The sequence below is a fragment of the Clarias gariepinus genome, chromosome 11 (genome assembly GCF_024256425.1).
Source record: "Clarias gariepinus isolate MV-2021 ecotype Netherlands chromosome 11, CGAR_prim_01v2, whole genome shotgun sequence".
NCBI classification, from domain to species: domain Eukaryota; kingdom Metazoa; phylum Chordata; class Actinopteri; order Siluriformes; family Clariidae; genus Clarias; species Clarias gariepinus.
In genome coordinates, this window is record NC_071110.1 from 2204579 (window position 1) to 2226239 (window position 21661).

The following is a 21661-nucleotide window of genomic DNA, read 5'->3' on the forward strand; positions in this document are numbered from 1 at the left end:
TGTTCACCTTCATTGCTCAAATTCCCCCCTCTTGGTCGGCGACTGCGAGTGACGTCACTCCCCACACAATCCCGCCCCACAGTATGGACCCGCCCCTGAGGCTGATTGACAGGTTTCCGTGTAACGTGTTGGAAATGCAATTGCAAATGGATTAGCGATTGCGTTTGAATTTTGGCCGGCTTGAAGCGTGACGCAGAGAAAGTGAAAAAGCAAACGTGTTCATTGATTTTGGTATTTAAATATGGCAGGTTCATGACTTGTAAGATATGGGAAATACAAATGCAAATGGACTTTTCTTTTTCATTTGAAATTTGGCAGTCAGTGTGCGTTCACGAAGGCGAAACAGCAAACGGTAATGCAAAGTTTGCAATTGCATTTGAATTATGGCACACTTTGTGCGTCCACATATGGGAAACGCAATTGCAAATATAATTTGCTATTCCTTTTAAATATTGTCCGGGATATCGCTCCATAATGTTCTGTAAAGAAACGCTTGCAAAAAAATCGCTAAAGTTTGCTAGCGGATAGCACCGATTGCACGATATTACAAAAATATTTTTTTATGTCATATACACTTTACTGCATGCTACAAACAAATATGAAAGTTCAGTAGCACGGCAGTTTGCCGAGCATTTGATAACACATTGTTTGTTTTGCTTACGGCCATATGTGAACATGTAAATGAACAGATACGTATGATGACGTATAACCGTGTTGTAGTGGTGTCCCATTTCTTAGGGGAAATATTTTAACCCTTCACCTTTCCACTTCGTTTCAAGGGACAAGGTGTAGGGGAAAGGGTAGAAAATAAAATTGGGATTGGGCTTAAGTATCATTAAGTTTTAATTTTATAAATCACTCCAAATATAATTAAATCACCCTGGAGTAAGGATTATTTGCTCATTAGTACCATTAAGTTCCCCCAGAGCACTTTTTACTTACAATATTCCAGAAGTATAATTTGTTTTCGGGTACCTATGCATTTAATTGCACTGTAGTTTCCCAGGAGGTTACGCTAATTAACTACAGCGTTTTTTGTAATATTTGTAATGCATTAAGGGTACCTTTCAATCACTCCATATGCATATAACTTACTTTTGAGTAATGATATTTACATTTACATTTAGGCATTTGGCAGACGCTCTTATCCAGAGCGACTTACAAAAAGTGCTTTAATGTTTACATAATTGGATACATATTTACACTGGGTTAACTAGGTTAATAACTAAGTGCCATTAGTCCAACACAACTAAGAAGAGGTTTTTTTTTTTGAACTAGGTTAGTCCAAGTACGGGAGAAACAGATGAGTCTTGAGTCGTCGTTTAAAGATAGTCAAAGTCTCTGATGTACAGACATCTAGAGGAAGTTCATTCCACCACCTAGGTGCCAGAACAGAGGAAAGAGCCTGGATGAATGCCGCCCTCGATCCCTGAGAGATGGTGGGATGAGGCGAGCAGTGCTGGAGGATCGGAGGGAACGTGGTGCAGTGCGTGGTGTAATTAGCGCAGAGAGGTAAGTGGGTGCTGGGCCATTTTTAGCTTTGTAGGCAAGCATCAGTGCAGGGAGCGGAGGAGTGGGGTGGTGTGGGAGAACTTGGGGAGGTTAAAAACAAGATGTGCTGCTGCATTCTGGATCAGTTGCAGAGGACGAATCGTGGACAGAGGCAGGCCTGCCAGGAGTGAGTTGCAGTAGTCCAGTCTTGAAATAACAAGGGACTGAACAAGCACCTGAGTAGCCTGTGAAGAAAGAAATGGGCGAATTCTTCTGATATTGTAAAGAAAAAATCGACAAGAGCGAGTAAGGTTAGCGATGTGTGGGGAAAATGACAAATGATTGTCCACGGTTACCCCAAGATTGCGGGCGGTGGCTGAAGGAGTGATTTGGTTGTTGTCCATGGATATCACAAGGTCTTGACCTGGAGATGAGTCACAAGGGATAAACAACAGTTCAGTTTTACTGAGGTTGAGCTTCAGCTGATGAGCAGCCATCCAAAATGAGATGTCTGCCAGACATGCTGAGATCCGGGTGGAAACCTGAGCGTCAGAGGGAGGAAAGGAGAGAACAAGTTGGGTGTCAAGAATTTTGGAAATAAAAGATAGCAGTGATACCGGGCGATAGTTGTTAATTTCTGATGGGTCCAGGCAGGGTGCATTTCTTGAGGATGGGAATAGCCCTCGCCTTCTTAAAAGCGGCAGGAACATGACCAGATGATATGGATTGGTTGATGATGGCTGTGGTGAAGGGAAGGAGGTCCCGTGAGATGGCCTGGAGCATTGTGGAAGGGATTGGGTCTAATGAACAGGTGGTGGGGTTAGATGACGAGATGATCTGTTGAATCTCATCAGATGACAGGTTGGAAAATTCTGCTAAAGGAGGGAAGGAAAGGTCCTGAGGTTCTGCCGTAGGAGCTTGGTTGAGAGCGAAGGACTGGCGGATTGCTGCAATCTTCCCATCGTAGAATGTGGCAAAATCGTCAGCAGTCAGAGAGGAAGGGGCAGGAGGAGTCGGTGGGTTGAGTAGTGAGGAGAAGATGTTGTGGAGTTTGCCAGGATCATGTGCAGAGGCTTCCAACTTTTTTCTGAAGAAGGTAGTTTTGGCAGAAGTCACAACACATGAGAATTTGGAAAGAAGAGTCTGGTAAGAGATGAGATCTGCATCAAGTTGCGATTTCTTCCATCTTCTCTCCGCATTTCTTAATTCTTTCCTGTTGTTGTGCAGTACATCAGATAGCCAAGGAGCAGGACAAGACGTCTTCCTTGGTTTAGATGACAGCGGGCAAAGGAGATCTATGGATGAGGAGAGAGAGGAGAGGAAAGTTTCAGTCGCAGTCTCTAGTGGTAAAGAGGAGAAGGAGTCTGGGTCTGGGAGGAATGATAGGGTGTATGAAGACACAGAGGAAGGCGAGACAGAGTGAAGGTTTTTGCGGGTAAAAGAGACATTTTGGTGGTTAGGTTTACATAGAATGGGAAGGGTTATTGTGAAGGATACCAGGTAATGATCAGATTTATGAAGAGGAATAGTAGTGATATCTGTGACTGGGGAAGGGCGGCAGAAAACAAGGTCGAGAGAATTTCCTGCCTTGTGTGTAGGAGGGCAGCTGTTTAGAGTTAAAGAGAAGAAGTTAAGGAGAGGGAGAAGGAAAGAGGATTGGAGTTTATCAGATGGAAGGTTGAAATCTCCTAGAACAGTGAGAGGAGTGTTAGCTGCACCAAAATAACTTCAGTGCCTTCTGGTTAGTGTGTTGGACTTAAGATCTAATTGGGCATATGTCTTTACCACTTTTGGTAAATATTTAGTTAGGGCCAGTGGTGGCTCAGTGTGGTAAAGCTTGGAAAATAGGTGCTTTCTCAGCTTTGAAAGGGTTCTTGGGCCCTTTACCAGGGGCTCTAAATAATGGCTGACCCAAGCCTACTAACAAAAAGCTGGGATATCTAAAGAATTTGTAATGTACAGTACATGTGATGAGTAAAGGCTGAACTTGTTTAATTTGTTAAGATTAGCCTTTACTTGTCACATGTACTGTACATTACAAATTCTTTAGATATCCTTTTCACGAAAGGTTGTGGTACATTTGTTTTTTGTTGAAAATAATAAATAATCAGTCAAATAAAAATATGCTCTGAGATGCTTGAAACAAAATGTTAAAATAATTCCTAAGAAACAATGGTGAAACAGGTTTTGATCTTATGCAAATATGACCTGGAATGATGAAATATTGAGCAAATTTCTTGATAAAAATATTTAATTTATAGTGCAACTAAATATAAGAATCATTGTTACATGCAGTATGAGTGAGTCTTTATCTGTGCATTTAAAGTCCTTGGTTCACAAGGAACAGATGGAGAGTGACCGTGAGTCCCCAGTGATGATTCCTACCCTGGGTCTCAGGCTGGCTGAGGAAATGTAGAAGCAGATGTATGAGCTGGATCAAGGGTTTGGAGAATTTGACTCGGGATTAAATGAGCATGTAGAATTAGTAAAGGAAAAGAAGATGAAGAAGAAGAAAGGAAAAGAAGATTTAAACATTTTATTCATTTCAGTTTACATCATTAAAAAATCTTTTTTTACTGATCCTTTTGAGCTCTTTGATGCTTTGCAAACTAAGCTACCGGTCAAAATTTAGACACATATTTTAATTCCATGGTCTTTCCTGATTTTTTTTTTTCTCTACATTAAAAAAAAAAACATCCAAAAACATGCAATAATCTCCTTTGAACAGTTGAGATTTAGATGTGTCTGCTGCTTATGCTTTGTAAAGCCTTCATAACGGCTCTAATCTGAGGTACTGTTAATTGGTGACTTTTCAGACTGGTGTTCAATAAGTGAACTTCTCCTCTGCAGAGGTAAGTTTTGGTCTTGGTTTCCTGGAATGGTATTCATGACAGCCAGTTTCATCATGGTGATTGATGGATTTTCCAAAAGCATTTGCCAATACTGCCCTGGCAAGACCTTTTTGAGAAGCTGTCCTAAAAAAACAACTGACTGGTTACTGTTATTACTTAATAACCTAATGCCATATGTGATTTCATAGTCTTTAAATCTCAGAAATTATATAACAAAAAACTTTTAATTAAAAGGTTTGTCCAAACTTTGCCCAATTACCTTTATGTGACACTGTGTGTTATTTGCCTTACAGCCTTTACAACACATTTAAACTGTTTCTTTTACTCTTTCTGTCTGTGATTTTTACAACAGTACAAGCTGCTGAATTTGGTCTGCCGCTCTCTGGTTAATAAAACCCTCTTCTCCTCAGCTCCTGGTGAAGTGTACTGTGATAAAGAAGGGTCGCTGTGGAGTGAAATCGAATTCCTGGGGAATTTTATTCTTTTAATAGCCTTTGAAGGCGAAAATTGCCTACTTAACTGCAGTAGAAACAGCCCTGCTTCTCTCGCTGACGTTGGCGTGCCTCGGGAGATATTCGGGCCCGGTCGACCTTCATAGGCTGGACAGGGAAATCAGCGGTTTGTGTGTGTGTGTGGTTGGGGGGGGGTTTGGTCTTGTCCACGCTATCTTAGCTTTAAAACCATCAGCGGGTTTGTGCCAAAGTCCACTGTTTAATGAATTGAGTTTATAGCTTTAGAGTTCATGCAAACATCTTCTTAGCTTCTTATCATTAGTAGTACATGCTGGAGCTAATGATATACGCCTTCGTCAGTCAGAGGTTAAAAAGAGTAACTTTTCAGAGGCGATGTCCGATAAAGTAGTTTGCTCTGGTCCCATGCCAATGAGACGTGACGACATACTTTAAATAGTTCCTGGGAAATTCTTCCAAAAAATGCGTACTGAGAAACTTTTTACCTGTTAATTTATTCAAGCACTTGTGTAATGCTGGGACAAGTGGCACACTAGAGCATTGTCTGTGTCACAGTCAGCACCAAGGTAGCTCTGTGAGACTTGTTCTCTGTGTAAAAATGTGTTTAAGAATTGATCCTCTACCTCTGGTGGAAATTTAGAGCATACAGTACAGTATATCCATACGTTGTGTGGACTTTCACTTATACTGTATCCACCGATTATCATGTTGTTTCTACCCCTGGTAACAGCTGTTTGAGAAGCTCATTATCTATGTAGGTTCTCCCTCTCATCTATACTGGTGTGTCCAAAGCAGAGAAAAGCAACATATTTGGCACAAGCTTTGCAGCAGGAATTACTGGAAAGATTTCAAGCATGGCACCTAACTTGATTTTTTTATGCCTATGGGCTTTCTTTTTGGGTTGACGTTAGATTGCTTTATGTTGCTTAATGAACAATATTTGTCCAGTGATATATCCCACATCTGGGGTCTGGCTGATGAGGGCCAGGACATGTCCACACACTTAGACACTTGTCTAAGTTTCCTTGTTCTTTGGACTGGGGACATGAGGTGCCTAGTTGGTGTGTGGCACCACAAAGAGGAATAACAGCAGTCTTGACAGTGTAGAGGCTATGTATTTGGGGGTATATTGAGGCTCTTTTTTGCCCATCAAGGTCCTGGAAGCATAAAGCTATTCTTATAATAGCTGAGGGTATTTGATTTAGTTATGCTTTGTGTCATTTCATGTGGTTTGTGGTTTCAGTATTTTAACACTTCTCTGCCTTCAAGTCTGAAAAAAGCTCTGGCTGACAAATTGAAGCAGTTCAGCAAGTATCAACTAGCCAAGTACAACACATGCAAACACCGCTGTAAACAAAGCAATAAAAAGGCAAAAGTGCATATGCACACAAACATAGCCATAAATCTTTCTGTGATCATCATTACTTTACTGTTCCTTTCTTGGTTCCACTGAACAATGAAATAAATGGGCAAGGCTCCTTTTATCTGAAAAATGTGCTCTTTGGGGATATGCGAGTGTTTCTCACAAATTATTTTCTGATAAGTGCATGTTTATCTTTTTCTAATTGGCTGGGGTCTGAGGCTGTGTTCCAATGTTGTTTTACACTTACTTTTTTTAGGTCTCTTTGACCTAAAATTAAACAGATACTTCTGGGAAAAGAAATACTGTAAGAGACCTATATTGTTATAACTCAGTTTTGTCTAGATTTTTTTTAAACAATCAAAAAAAAATCTAAAATACTACAGAGCAGTAATAGTCATATATGTGTGTGGATGTGTGTGGATGTGTGTGTGTTTGGCATTAGCTGCAGATAAACCAGCGACCAGTGGTTAAAAAACAAGAAGAGTTTAATATAAAGAAACTGATAAATCAACTCCACATCAAAGAATCGGCAGAGTTGGTCATGAGCATCCTTGGAAAAAAGTATGTACAGTAGTACTGAGACGCACACAACATGTACAGAAGAGGAGTGCATATAGAATAGTGCAAATCCCAAATTTGCAGGGTGTAAAAGTTAGGGGCAAGTGGATTTGTTTGTTAATGTCTTCAAAATCAGGTTTAGTTAGATTTAATCAATAAAGTGGCGACACCAAGAAGACAAAAAACATCCCCAGAAAGATGTGATGACTTCACTAAGACTTTGCAACAAATATACTGTAGACACACTAGGGCATAAGCAAACAAGCTAATTAAGGGCAAACATGAAAAACAGATTAACATAATCAAAATCAAATAAATGACAATGACAAATTGAAGTTAGAAACCAGTACAAGAACTAAAAACTGAAACTTGGACATGCAAATATTCTGTGTGTGTATAAAGGTATCCAGCGGATGTAAATACATTCTGGCGCAGAGGGCTCAGTGGGGTGTGTCAGAGTGAAAGAGCCAATTGGGGAATGAGACTGAAGCAGCCAAAAACGTGGGAGATGCTGCGGGGTCAGGAAGGAAACATCGCTCAGAACATACACATTAATTTAAGTTTGTGATTATAAATTGCAAAGCTGCTGTTACAGACCGACTCTCTGACCAGTCAGCAAGGGCATCACTAGACCACCTTTACTGTAATAGATCTGCTGGGCCCCAGAAAAATCTCATCTTCGAGTTTTAACAAGATTCATTATTTAGCAGTACTTTAGATAATAAATTGGAGGGATATTTTTTTCTCGTCCACAATGTCAAAGCAATGCAGTTTATCCCAAACAATCAGGATTTTGGTATGATAAAAAGACGGAACTGAAATAAGTTATAAATTATTATTTTTTTTTAAGTCATAAATAAAAAATACAAATTATCTAATTTGCAATAGATTGGCACCCTGTCCAGGGGTCAGCTGCCTTGGGCTCTATGTCTCTTGGGATAGGCTTCAGCCTATCCATGACCTCATCTACAGGATAAAGTAGTATAGACAATGATGACTATGACAATGATCATATTTTGATTCAAGCATTACTGGCCCTTGAAGATATGCATCAAAAAAGTATTTGGAGGGAGCAGAAACGGGACTGCAGTAAAGATAAATAAGAGAGAGAGGTAAGACCTGCCTGGAGTCCTGTTTAAATGACCAAATGATGTACCGTTTTGCCAAAATAAAAATTAGACCATTAGACTTAATGTTCAGAAAAAAAGTTAACTGTCTCAGTTTTAACCTGGAGTTGGACATAAGAGGCACTCTTAAAACCTCTGGAGAATAATATATTTACTTTTAGATTAAATACTGTATTCACTCTCCATCCACTTGTAAAGAATTAATTAATGTATACAGTAAAACTTTGGATTGTGAATAACTTTCTGTGAGTGTTTTGCGAGATGAGCAAAAATATAAAATACATTTTAACTTGATAAACAAGCGAGGTTGTGACTGTAGTCACATGATCACAACTGAACCAATAGTTCTTCTCTCGCGATTGTGTGTAATTCCGTGCTCTGTGTCGTAAAGTCAATATCCGTACGCACATATCCTGTTTAATATCAGAGGTGGGAATTAGAGTTACATTTGCTCCATTACATTTACTTGAGTAACTTTTTGAAACAAATGTACTTCTATGAGTCTTTTTACTGCACCATACTTTTTACATTTACTTGAGTAGATTCGTGAAGAAGAAACGCTATTCTTACTCCGCTACATACGGCTACATTCAAATCCCTACTTTTCTAACCGTTTATTCTACACATGCAGCCGGTGGATCTAACGTATGACTATTTCACCAATCAGACGCAGCAACAATAATCACGACACCGTTTGACCAATCAGACGCAGTAACAATAACCACATGTAGTCACATGACCACACTCAAACTGCTTGCATAGCGTGGAAAAGAAACTTCAAACTTATTTATAATAATTTATACAATTATTATAATTCCTAAAAAATAATAAATCAGACATTACAATTGAAAAGTTACTCAGTACTTGAGTAGTATTTTCACTGAATCCTTTTTTTTGAGTAATATTTTGGATGACTACTTTTTACTTCTACTTGAGTAATATTATTTTTTAATATTAAGTACAGTTACTCTTATTTGAGTACATTTATTGGATACTCTACCCACCTCTGTTTATTATAATATTGTGACGATGTGTGTTTCCAATTAAAGCGTCTTTTCTTTTGTGTAACTGCTCTTTAGTGAATGTACTGCAACACCAAACCCCCTATAAAGAAAAAGGCTAATCACGCAGGGCATCAGCCTCAAATGACTCAGCTCAAAGGTGTGTCTCTTGCTCTCTTTCTCTTTTTCCTATGTGGGATTCGTCAAAAAAATACCAAAGAAATTTAGACATTGCCTGACAGCGGGCTGACAGAGTCTATGCGTTACGCTCCAGATTCCTTTCATCCCTGGTTTATATTATTCAAAACTTGAAGTAAACCAGAAAGCCAGGTCTGTATATAACAGTTAGTGTTCACTAATAATCTTCTGTCTTGAACGCTTTTTTTATTGCTGCTTGCTGATTTCTTATTTTTTTAAATATATTTTCTTAATATGATTAATCTTTTATTTAATTTTCTTAATATGATTCAAAAGCTACCCTGATTTTTAAATTCAAAAGTTGTCTTACTGTATGACCGTTAAGCCTTTATACATCACATTTTAGTCACAATGTACTTAAATAAATTTTTATACAAGTCGATGAGAAAGTCAGGTACGTTGTGTTTTTAGGTGTTGCTCCTGGTCATGATGATCTGCTACTGTAGTGAGCACGCACAGCTCCTCCTGGCAGACAGCAATGGTTTTCAGGAAGTGCAGATTAAGTCAGATTGGCTTTTAGAGAATGTAAGAAAAGTGTCCAAGCTGCTCAAGGTCAGTCATTAAGTTTTAAATATTTGTCTAATATCTGTGTTTTTTTCCCTATAAGACTTTAGTTTATAATTCTTTTTAATGTTGCAATTTGGAATTGTTGAAATCTGATCCAAAGAACTGCAGAACACATTTATATTTAATAAAATTATAACTGTTATTGAAACACATACACATATATGTACATATACTGTAATTGTTATAAATAATTAAGTTAACACTAAATGAAAATCAGAAAATCCATGTTCATGATGTTGTAAAAGGTTGTAAAATGCTGGGAGGACTGGGAGGATTCATTCCAAAAAATCCCGCACGAAACCATTTTCTCCAAGCTTCTTGAGGTGAAAACAAATGTCTTCACTTAAATATGATCTGAACTTGAATATTTAAAATAATTTTTATTTATCTTTAATGTAATATTTAAATGTGTTTGTGTCTTATTTGTTACTCAGGCGAACAGCATCATCATAATGGGCGATTTTGCGACTGAATGGGTGTTGACGTGTGCGGGTAAAAGATTCAAGAGAATGTCAATCTGTGAACCTTTATTGGTGAAGATTTTATTCAACCAGTCGTGAGTTCTGTTCAGGTTATAGTTTATAGAAGAAATATAACACATTTAAACTGTATTTCAAAACATGATATTTATTGTAAACATATTGTGCATATACAGTGCAAATCCAAAAGTTTTAAGTGTTTGTGCATTTTTTGAGTTTTTGAGTTTTGAGTTGCCATTGTTAAGAGAATTGGGGAAAACCTGGCAACTTTTTCCACAAGTTTTTATGAGCACAAGCTTTAGCACAAGCCTAGTCAATGTTCTGAAAACATTGTTCTAAAACAACAAAATCATTTAAAACAAACAAAACAGCAAAAACAATACTGTACTGCATATTTTTTAAATCTTTATTTGTTTTTTTCATGCCGTATTATTGTCCTAACTGTTGGATATAAGTGAAATATATATTCAATAACACAATTCTACTTTCAACATGTCTCTTCTTAATTTTTATATTTTTAGTCGAACTTTTGTAGAAACTGAATCTGATCCTAAAACACTGACACTGCATGGCTTTAGTAAACAGATCCTTAGGTAACATCACATTTTTCTGCAAAGTGTAAGGGTTAACCCCTAGAGGGCGCCAAAGCGCCCAAAGTTTGGTTTTCGTTGTGTTGATTTTGTTGTAGTTTTGTTTAGTTTGGACTTCATGTCCCAGACTGCACCTTGGTCAGGTGACATAAGGATTCACCTGAACCGAGGTAAGCTAATTAGGTTTATTATAAATAGCCTGACTGGAGCACAGTCAGGCGTCTAGCTTTAGTTGTTATTTATATGATTTATGTCGGTGTTTATTTATGTGTTTATTTAAAATAAAAACCTTTATTGAAACGCCAGCTCGCCTCCTGCAATTATGCCACCCAAACACAGTTAGGGATTATAAAACACCAACATCCGGTATGACGAACGCGGACGCGACTCTGGCAGATGAGCTGAACACTTTCTATGCTCGTTTCGAGGCTGCAGCTAAAGACGCTAGCGATGCTAAGGCTAGCCGCGCTAACGGCTACAGACAGGAAGACACTGCCAGCACCGGAAACGCGTTCATTATCACTGAACATGACGTGAAGAGAGCCTTCAAGAGAGTGAACACCAGACGAGGCAGCAGGACCAGCAGGACCAGACGCAAACCAGCTAGCACCTGTGTTCACTGAGATATTCAACATCTCTTTTATCTCAGTCGGTGATCCCCCCTTGCTTCAAAAAGTCCATCATTGTTCCTGTCCCGAAGAAACCTCAACCTGCTTCTCTCAATGACTACCGCCCTGTAGCCCTCACCTCAGTAGTGATGAAGTGCTTTGAATGCCTGGTCAGAGACTTCATCATTACTTCACTACCGGACACACTGGACCCACTACAGTTCGCTTACCGTCAAAATCGTTCACAGACGATGCCATCTCTTATCTACTCCACACATCACTTACTCACTTGGACTCTAGAAGGGGGAATTATGTTAAAATGCTCTTCATCGACTACAGCTCTGCATTCAATACAATTCCCTCCACACTCACCACCAAGCTGGAGCACCTGGGACTCAGCTCATCTATGTGTCAGTGGATCTCCAACTTCCTAACTGGCAGACCACAGGCAGTAAGGATGGGCGGACATGTCTTAGCCTCCATCACTCTCAGCAATGGAGAGGTGTGTTCTGAGCCCCCTGCTGTACTCTTTGTACACATATGACTGTGTGGCCACTACCAGCTCCACCACCATCATTAAGTTTGCTGACGACACCGTTGTGGTGGGCTTGATCTCTGATAACAACAAGACAGCCTACCTGAAGGAGATTAGGAATCTGAAGAACTGGTGCCAGAGGAACAACCTCCTTCTAAACGTCAGTAAGACAAAGGAGTTGATAGTGGACTTTAGCACTAAGCAGGAGAGGAACTACCAGACCCCCGTCATCAACGAGAGCCCAGTGGAGAGAGTGGACAGCTTCAAATACCTTGGTGTTCACATCACGCAGGACCTGTCATGGTCCTGTCACATCAACACCGTGGTGAAAAAGGCCCGACAGCGTCTCTACCACTTCAGACGCTTGAAAGACTTCCGACTGCCCACCAAGGTGCTCAGAAACTTTTACTCCTGCACCATAGAGAGCATCCTGACAGGAAACATCTCAACCTGGTTCAGGAACAGCACCATGCAGGACAGACGAGCTCTACAAAGGGTGGTGCGATCAACTGAGCGCATCATCCGCACCGAGCTCCCTGACCTGCACTCAATCTACAGCAGGCGGTGCTGGACCAAGGCCAGGAAGATTGTGAAGGACCTCAGCCATCCCAACAATGGACTGTTCTCTGTTGATGTCAGGAAAGCGATTCCGCTCCCTGAAGGCCAACACAGAGAGACTGAGGAGAAGCTTCTTCTCACAGGCGATACGGTCTCTTAATCACACCACCACACAGTACTGACCCACACACATGGTTTTTACACACACACTGGACATTCTGGACATTCGTTTACACTAGTGGCCACTGCACAATTACACCTGGTGGTCATCATATCACTCTGTCACAAGTCACAGTGATTAAATAAATCACTTTTGAAGCATATTTTGCACTGCACTAGACACTTTAAATATGTGGATTGCACAAACGTTGGACATTACCATTCTTTCATTACTATTTATTTTAACACCATTCCACACAAAAATTACATAAATATATACCTACCCGTTCAGCTGCTCTTATTGTTTTATATTTCTTCATACATTCTTCAAATATTTTCTATATTGTGTATTTTTGTCATACAGTTATTAATTTTTTTTAACTTTATTTTTTATATTTTATTTTATTCTTTCCTAGTTTTATTTTATTTTTTATATTTATTTCCTATTACTATTCATAGTCTTCTATTTTAGGTCACAAGCAGTTGTCTAAGCATTTCACTGCATATCGTACGTTATATCGTGTATGACTGTGTATGTGACAAATAAAATTTGAATTTAAATTGAATTTGAATTTGAAAGGTTCGAATCTTGTCTCTGGGCTGCATGCATGGCATCTAAAAGTTCTTCCAATGCTTGTTGAGTTTTCTCCAGGAAACATGCAGATTGGTGTTTCCAAACTTTATGTACAGTATTATAGACGAAGTAATCTGATTGGACGAAATTAATTGCACGAGTGGTTATAATAGACGATAACAGCACTGAGACATTTAACTCTATGTATCATTTTACGTCACATGTGTTTTATAATCATTAATTACACGTTGGTTGCAGCATTTGTAAAAGTGGGTCTGTATGGTCGACAGTACTGAGGAGAAAGCAGCTGCCTGCCAAAATCATTCACGGACACACTTTCGGACTACACTCAGGCCTGAAGAGATCTCATAAACACACATGAGGCAATGTTCAGGAGATATTAAAAAATTCAATGCACAGACAGGTGTATATATAGAGCAGTACAAACAAGTATGTGTGTCACACTGTTTCTGGGCAGATAATACAATCATGTATACAGGTTACCAGAAAAAAATACAGACATGATATTTGCGTATATTCGCAGAACTAATATATTATTGTCCTGTCACACCCTGTACAGAACCTTCGTTACCATATAAGGGAGAAGATCAGAGTTTGCAGAAGTATGTTCAAGGTGCATGGGTGCATTCGAAGAATTCGAAGACATCTTAACATGGCACAACTATAACTTCCGGCACAAGTGCATGATTACATGAGTCTCAGCATAGTTTATAACTTCAGTCATAACACTATTGCACACACATGAGCATAGACATTATGGATCATCATTGGAAATGCTACTTATATTCTCTATATTTCCAACATAATGTAATGGTATTTTAAACAACACTTTGTCTCCTTAATAATTGTGTAGCGAATAACAGGGCTTTCATAGAGAGAACAGTCAATGGATCACATTCCTGAACCCCCTCTGTAAAATGACAAAACTCCACAAGGCCAGATGCTTTAAAGTAAACCCCCGAAACCGAGGGTGTAAATCGGCGATCCGGTGAACAAAGAAAACAGTTTTACAGCTTCACCCCAAGCACGGGGGGGAGAACTCATCACACCTGGACACTCTCTCGACCTCCGGAAGACATGTCTTTCCATGAACAAAGGCATACGGCATGGACACTATTTCGAACATCTTTAAAGTGTGCCAGTAGTTCAAAACGTATTCACATATAATTACTCAGTTCCTTTTATTCCTGTGTATACTGTATGTTTGATTATTTTGCATAACTTTAAGGGTGTAATCAGCAGTTACAAACCCTTTTATTAGATAAAGGAAGGAATGAGGGGGTAAGATATGTAATGTTTGGTGTCAATCTCAAGCTGGCTTTATTCCAAGAATGTTGGTGAACACGAGAAATTGGTAGCATGAACCGAGCTCATACAAAATTACTTTTTATAAAGTATTAAAAACTCCAACTGGATGGGTCACACGTGACAGCCGAAACACCGAGCTAATTTATGCACAACAGGAGGAACCACGTGAGGCATGGCTAAGCCCCGCAACCACATCCGATTGGACCAATCACCCGTGGGACAGACTGATCCCGAAGGGGCAAAAACCCTAAGGAAGTCTACAGAAAACGTAAAGTGGAGTCGAGAAGTTAACATCACAATTGCAACCTACAACATCTTCCAAGCAGCTTGGGCTTCTGTCCTTGCGGCGGTATGGCGCCGCTGCTGGCGTCATCCGCTCTTCAAGAACTCTCAACGAGACTTCGTGCTAGAACTCCAAAGTACCGCACGAAGGAAACCTCAGGAGTAGTTCCAGAGCGCAGCCATCGGTAACCAGGCAAACAACGCCTTACCGAAGGGCTTTCCCCACAGACGTCATCTTTACAACAGCGCAGCAACCAATCAGCAACGCCGTGATTCCCTTCACTGGGGGCGAACCAACGGATGAAAATGAAACATAACGCAAGTAAACAAACAAAGCTGCATACCTTGCTGAAGTTGGTGTTCGTTTCATAACTAAACCAGAAGATTAAACCCAAGACTCTGCTCTTGTGACTTTCGTTGATCTAGTAAACAGTACTAGAATAACTTCATTTTATTTCCAAACTGTTTGTGTGTATGTGTGTGTGTGCGTGCGTTCAAGTAGTGTAGTTTCATGTATCGTAGACTAGTCAAATAAATTCTTGTTTCGTTATAAAGTACTCTTGTCTTGGTCATGTATTTTAAAGTCTAAACATTTGCCCAGATCGTGTTACCTTGCTCATAATTGCTAAATACTAGATTTTGTGTTAAAGCCGTTGGCCATGTAACCAGAACTGGTAAGATACACTAAATTGTGCTAAACACTGGATGGGTGTCGATAAAGTGTACATTATAAATTTTGATTTAGTTAATCAAATTAACCCGAAACGTTTAAGATTCGATACAACTCTGACCCAGAGCTAAACATTACTTATTAATAGTGAAGGATGCGTTGGCATTGTGTCCACATTAAAATGTCTACATTTATCGGTAAACACTGCAAACGTCATTCATTGTCTTTATTATGTAAGCCCCACATGTTAATGATTAAGAATGCCGGCAGCCATTCATTGTCATTATTACGTTAAAACCCTACAATTGCTTCTAAGTTATTCTGAATTGCATCAGAATCATACATGTTGTTCTGTTCATTAGCTAAACAGCTAAGTAACTTAAGACTAACATAAGACTGAATACCAAATCTCTCTAACTCCTGATAAAGCACTACTTGGTATGTAGAACAAGGGAGTGTGCATCTTACACAGTGCTTTAGCTTTTCTGTTAATGCAATTTGGGAGTCACCCCCAACCTGAAAATTAGCTGATATTTTAAAGAGGAATCCATAGAAATATTAAGTAAATTTCTTAAAGGGGGCTGAATAAAAATGCATGCTGCACTTTTCACATTTTTATTTGTAAATTTGTTTTTTAACTATTTATTTTTCCACTTCACAATTAGTTGCCATTTTTATTGCCACATTTATGTTGGTCTATTACATGAAATCCTAATAAAATTCATTTACAGTATGTTTTTGGTTGTAATGTGACAAAATGTAGTCACATTACACTGTATGTAGTAATCCCTGTGGGTCCCTAGCTGTTGGTCGCCATTCCTGCCAGTTGCGGTTAGTTAGTTTAGCCAGTGCAGGAGGATATGTGCTGGTGGAGCAAAATAATTGGTTAAATATACAATAAATACAAACAAAAATACAAACAAATCGGGCTTTCATTCCTACGACCGCACCACAGCCATGTTCAGTACATTAGCACAACCTCAAGTGTAATATTGCTTAATTGTGTAGTTGCATATTGTCTCAAGTTATTTTGTGACCATCTAGGTTCAGTATTGGAGCAGACTGTATGTTTACTAGTGATTTTTTGTCCCTGCAGTTTTAATTCAAAGTGCGGTTCCTCCAGATTTTTGGATAGTGTGGAGCAAATCGACAAACTGTACAAGATTGCTCCTCCAACAGGTTCAGCTGCAAACCCAGAGAGAAGCAGCAACATCATGCCCCTGCCTGCGGTCCCCAAACTCAGGTACCTCCATACACAACCTAATTATAAATATTTAAACACGTGCTCTGTTCTGTAAAGAAAACATTAAACAATTTTATATTTCTAAGAAACTGTATGAAAGCACTGGAGTGATGAATTATGTTTTTTTATCTGGTAATATTTAATTTTTTATTCAGTTTTAACCCCTTTTTTTTTTTAGATAATGAGATTAAGAGATTTTCCAAGTGGCATTTTTTATTTAAAAAAAAATTGAAACATTACCACATTCACATCTTACCCTTCTTGTTGACAGGTGGTGCAGCATATGCGTCTTTGTCTCATCTACGTTCAGAGACATGCACGGTGAGAGAGACATCCTGGTCCACAGTGTTTTCCCAGAAATACGAAAACGAGTGGCTCCCTTCTGCCTCTACCTGCAGGAAGTGGACCTGCGCTGGGGCATCACCGAGAAGGAGTCAGCACGCATCACTGAGATCTGCCTGCAGGAAGTTTGTCGCTCCCATGTGTTGCTGGGAATTCTGGGAGAGAGATATGGCTGGGTGCCGCCTCGCCCCCCGCTGCCTGACATGCCTCAGTACAGCTGGGTAAGAACTCAAAGGGAAAGTGATAATTAATTATGTAATGATTTAATACTTTATTACTGTAGGCTTGTATGGTCACAAAGTTACATTTATTCATTTTGTATTTTTTTTATACTTTACTGCCAGAATGGAAGGTAACTGAGTAAATTTACTTACTTTCTGTACGTAAGTACTTATTTTATGTATCTGTACTTTACTTGGCTCAGTGCGCATGTGTCGCTCTTATAGTCAACATCCATGAGCATGTGTACTGTTTACTAAAACACTGTGACCACATGTGTGCGCGTAAAGTGTCTTTTATTTTGTGTTTGTATGTGTTTGTGTAGAATGACTTTCACACACACAAACACACATAAGTTTACTGAATAGAGGCTCAACTGTGTGCTTCTGTGAGTGTAAGTCTCTATTTGGTAAAAAAAAAAAAGAAGAATTAAAGAATTCTTTGTCCCCTTTTGTCTGCAAGCTATGTGTGTCCATGTGTGCACAGGTGCTTTATCAGTAAACTGGTGTGTATGCGCAGACGTGTTTGTGTACTGTAAGTTAACCTACACAGCAGCCCCCTCCCTCCACTCCTTTCTTTATTCTCAATCACTACAACTATGCAGTCATTTTTTAAAATAAATTACCGTTATTATGAGAAGTACATTTTTTCTGTGTCGATACCTAAAACATTATATACAGCAAAATGTATTTTTTACTCAGCACTGAATACCATCATTCAGATAAACATATTAAATACGAATACAAAAAATGAGTATAGGTTTTTATTTTGTACACTTTTGTAAGCTTTTTTGTGATCTTCATTAATGCCCAAAGCACAGCGAAAGTGATTATACAGAAATTAAGTTTTTCTAATACTGTAAATTTTTATTTTTATTACTGTATACAGTAGGGCTGCAACAACTAATCGATAAAGACAATAAAAATCGATGACTAAAAGCGTTGACAAAGAATTTCATAATCGATTAGTTGTGTCGCGCGACGCGGCAAAATTTGATTATTAAAAAAAACTTTAGTCAAAGCGCGGAGCGTAATGAACACACTTTGTCTCGTGCCCTGATACTAACAGAGTTCAGCGCCTCATAGACAGAGCAGAGCAAAAATAAAAGAAAAAAGAAAACGAGGGGAGGCAGAGGAAAGATACATGGCAGAGTCTGCTGGGTCTTAGTGCTCGTCTCTTACTCGTATAGTCAACATCCGTGCACGCGTGTACTGTTTACTATAACACTGTGACTACTTGTGTGTGCGCGAAAAACATATTTTATTTTGTGCCTGTATGCGTGTGTGTACAGTGCGCGTGTAAAGTCTCATTAGAGAAGTTTTCTCTCTGCAAGGTTTAGGCTGTTCTTTGCCTGCTGTGTGTGTGTGTGTGTGTGTGTGTGGACACCATGTCACACACAGACACATAGACCCCTCCTACTTTCACCTTCACAGACACACTCTTTCTCCCTGCTCTACACAGAAACACTGATTCTTTTCACTGATTCGTTAGTGTGTTTTAAACAATTAAATTTGGTTTACGAGTGTTTTGGAATACGAGCTGCTTCCAGGAAGAATTATGCTCATAATCAAAGGTTCCACTGTATATATTTGGCAGATGTAAAGCATACATGTCTATGTTTTTTTCGTTAGTCCATTTGTATTTTATTTTATTAATATTGTAACAGCTCAAGGAGCAACATGTTTGTGCTCTTTCTAAAGATTAGTTCTGTTTTTGAATAAAGGATTGGAAATGAATGCTTATCTTGTTTCTTTTGGTTTTATCTGTTTAACCGATGAAACGAAAAAATAATCGACAGATTAATCGATTAATAAAATAATTGTTACTTGCAGCCCTAGTATACAGTGGGGTAAAAAAAGTATTTAGTAAGCCACCAATTGTGCAAGTTCTCCCACTTAAAAAGATAAAAGAGGCCTATAATTTTCATTATAGGTATACCTCAACTACAAAATAAGAAAAGAATTTCCAGAAAATCACATTGTAAGACTTTTAAAGAATTTATTCGCAAATTATGGTGGAAAATAAGTATTTGGTCAAAAACAAAATTTCATTTCAATACTTTGTTATACACCCAAACATTTTCTGTAAGTCTTCACATGGTTTTCACATACTGTTGCTGGTATTTTGGCCCATTCCTCCATGCAGATCACCTCTAGAGCAGTGATGTTTTGAGAATGTTGCTGGGAAACACGGACTTTCAACTTCCTCCAAAGATTTTCTATTGGGTTGAGATCTGGAGACTGGCTAGGCCACTCCAGGAACTTGAAATGCTTCTTATAAAGACACTTTTTATAAAGTACTCCTGGACAGGTACTGGCTTAAGCAGGGGGACAGGTCTGGCACTGCAGGATTTGAGTCACTGGCGGTGCAGTGTGTTACTGATGGGAGACTTTGTTACCTTAGTCCAGCTCACTGCAGGTCATTTACTAGGTCCCCCCGTGTGGTTCTGGGATTTTTCCTCACAGTTCTTGTGATCAGTTTAAACCCAACGGTGAGAGCTTGCGTAGAGCCCCAGATCGAGGGAGATTATCAGTGGTCTTGTATGTCTTTCATTTTCTATCAATTGCTCCTACAGTTGATTTCTTCACACCGAGCTGCTTATCTATTGCAGATTCAGTTTTTGCACCCTGGTGCAAGTCTACAATTTTGTGTCCTTTGACAGCTCTTTGGTCTTGGCCATAGTGGAGTTTGGAGTGTGACTGTTTGAGGTTGTGGACAGGTGTCTTTTATACTAATAGTGAGTTTAAACAGATGCCATTAATACAGGTAATGAATGGAGGACAGAGGTGACAAAATACTTATTTTACTGAAGAATTTACCAAATAATAAATTAAAAATCCTACAATGTGATTTTCTGGATTTTATTTCCTTATTTTGTCTCTCATAGTTGAGGTATACAGGTATACATATACCTACTATATGATGAAAATTACAGGACTCTCTCATCCTTTTAAGTAGGAGAACTTGCAGAATTGATCGCTGACTAAATGCTATTTTGGCCCACTGTAATAAAAGAAAATGTTAAAGATATTGTCACGATTCTTCCGTTGGTGTCTGTGTGTGCGTGGCATAATGTGCAGGAGGCGAGCTGGCGGTTTAGTATTCGGCTTTTATTAAATAAACACATAAAATAAACACCAACCTAAATCAACTCAAAGGACAACAAAAGCTAGACGCCTGACTGTGCTCCAGTCAGGCTCTTTATAATCAACTTAATTATCTTACCTCGGTTCAGGTGAATTCCCACGTCACCTGACCGAGGTGCAGTCTGGGACACGCAGTCCAACTTAAACACAAACTATAACAAAAAACAAACAAACCCAGGCGCTTTGGCGCCCTCTAGGGGTTAACCATTACAGTACCCCCCCCCTAAAAAACGCTCCTCCGGAGCGTTACCGGAGGACCCGGACTCCCTCCCCAGCGGTCCCAGTTTGGACTCCCAACACCGAGACGGCTGAGGAGCTGGAGCGACGCTCGGCGGCGGCTGAGGAGCTGGAGCGACGCTCGGCGGCGGCTGAGGAGCTGGAGCGACGCTCGGCGGCGGCTGAGGAGCTGGAGCGACGCTCGGCGGCGGCTGAGGAGCTGGAGCGACGCTCGGCGGCGGTGGCTGAGGAGCTGGAGCGACGCTCGCTGAGCTGGGCGGCGCCGGCGGCGGAGCTGGAGCGACGCTCGCTGAGCTGGGCGGCGGCGGTGGCGGAGCTGGAGCGACGCTCGCTGAGTTGGGCGGCGGCGGCGGAGCTGGAGCGACGCTCGCTGAGCTGGGCTGCGGCGGCGGCGCTGAAGCGACGCTCGCTGAGCTGGGTGGCGGCGGCGGCGCTGGAGCGACGCTCGTTGAGCTGGGCGGCGGCGGCGGCGCGATGTCCTCAAAGCCGGGAGGCGGAGGAAGCAGCAGGCCAGCCTGGAAGCCCGGCTGAGGAGCCGGAGCGTCGTTCGCTGTGTCCCTCGGCGGCTGCTAAGCTGGCGCGATGTCCTCAAAGCCGGAAGGCGGAGGAAGCAGCAGGCCGTCCTCGAAGCCCGGCTGAGGCGCTGGCTCGATGTTCGTGCAGCTTGGAGGCGGCAGATCGGCAGTGCCGCACACGACGCTTGGCGGCTGTGGAACGGGAGCGACGTCCCCCATGTCTGGCAGAGGCGGCGGCGGTGGAGTAAACGTGACTGGCAGCCGCGGCACGTAGACCTCCGCGTTGACTACAGGTGGGAGCGGGAGGAGGAGTGCGTCGTCCAGATTAGAGAGAGGGAGAGTATCCGGAGCTACATCGCGGTTCTCTCAAACCTGGACGAGCAGCCTTTGGAGTAGCGCCACCTGCTCCCGCAGGTCGGAAATGCGCTCTCTGTTTAGCTGTGCCAACAACGTGTAGTCCTCCTCCGTTAGATCCACGTCACCGTCCTGCCAGGCCTCCTCGGCCCGTGCCTCTTGGATGGTGGTTTGGACCGTGTATCTCCCCGCTG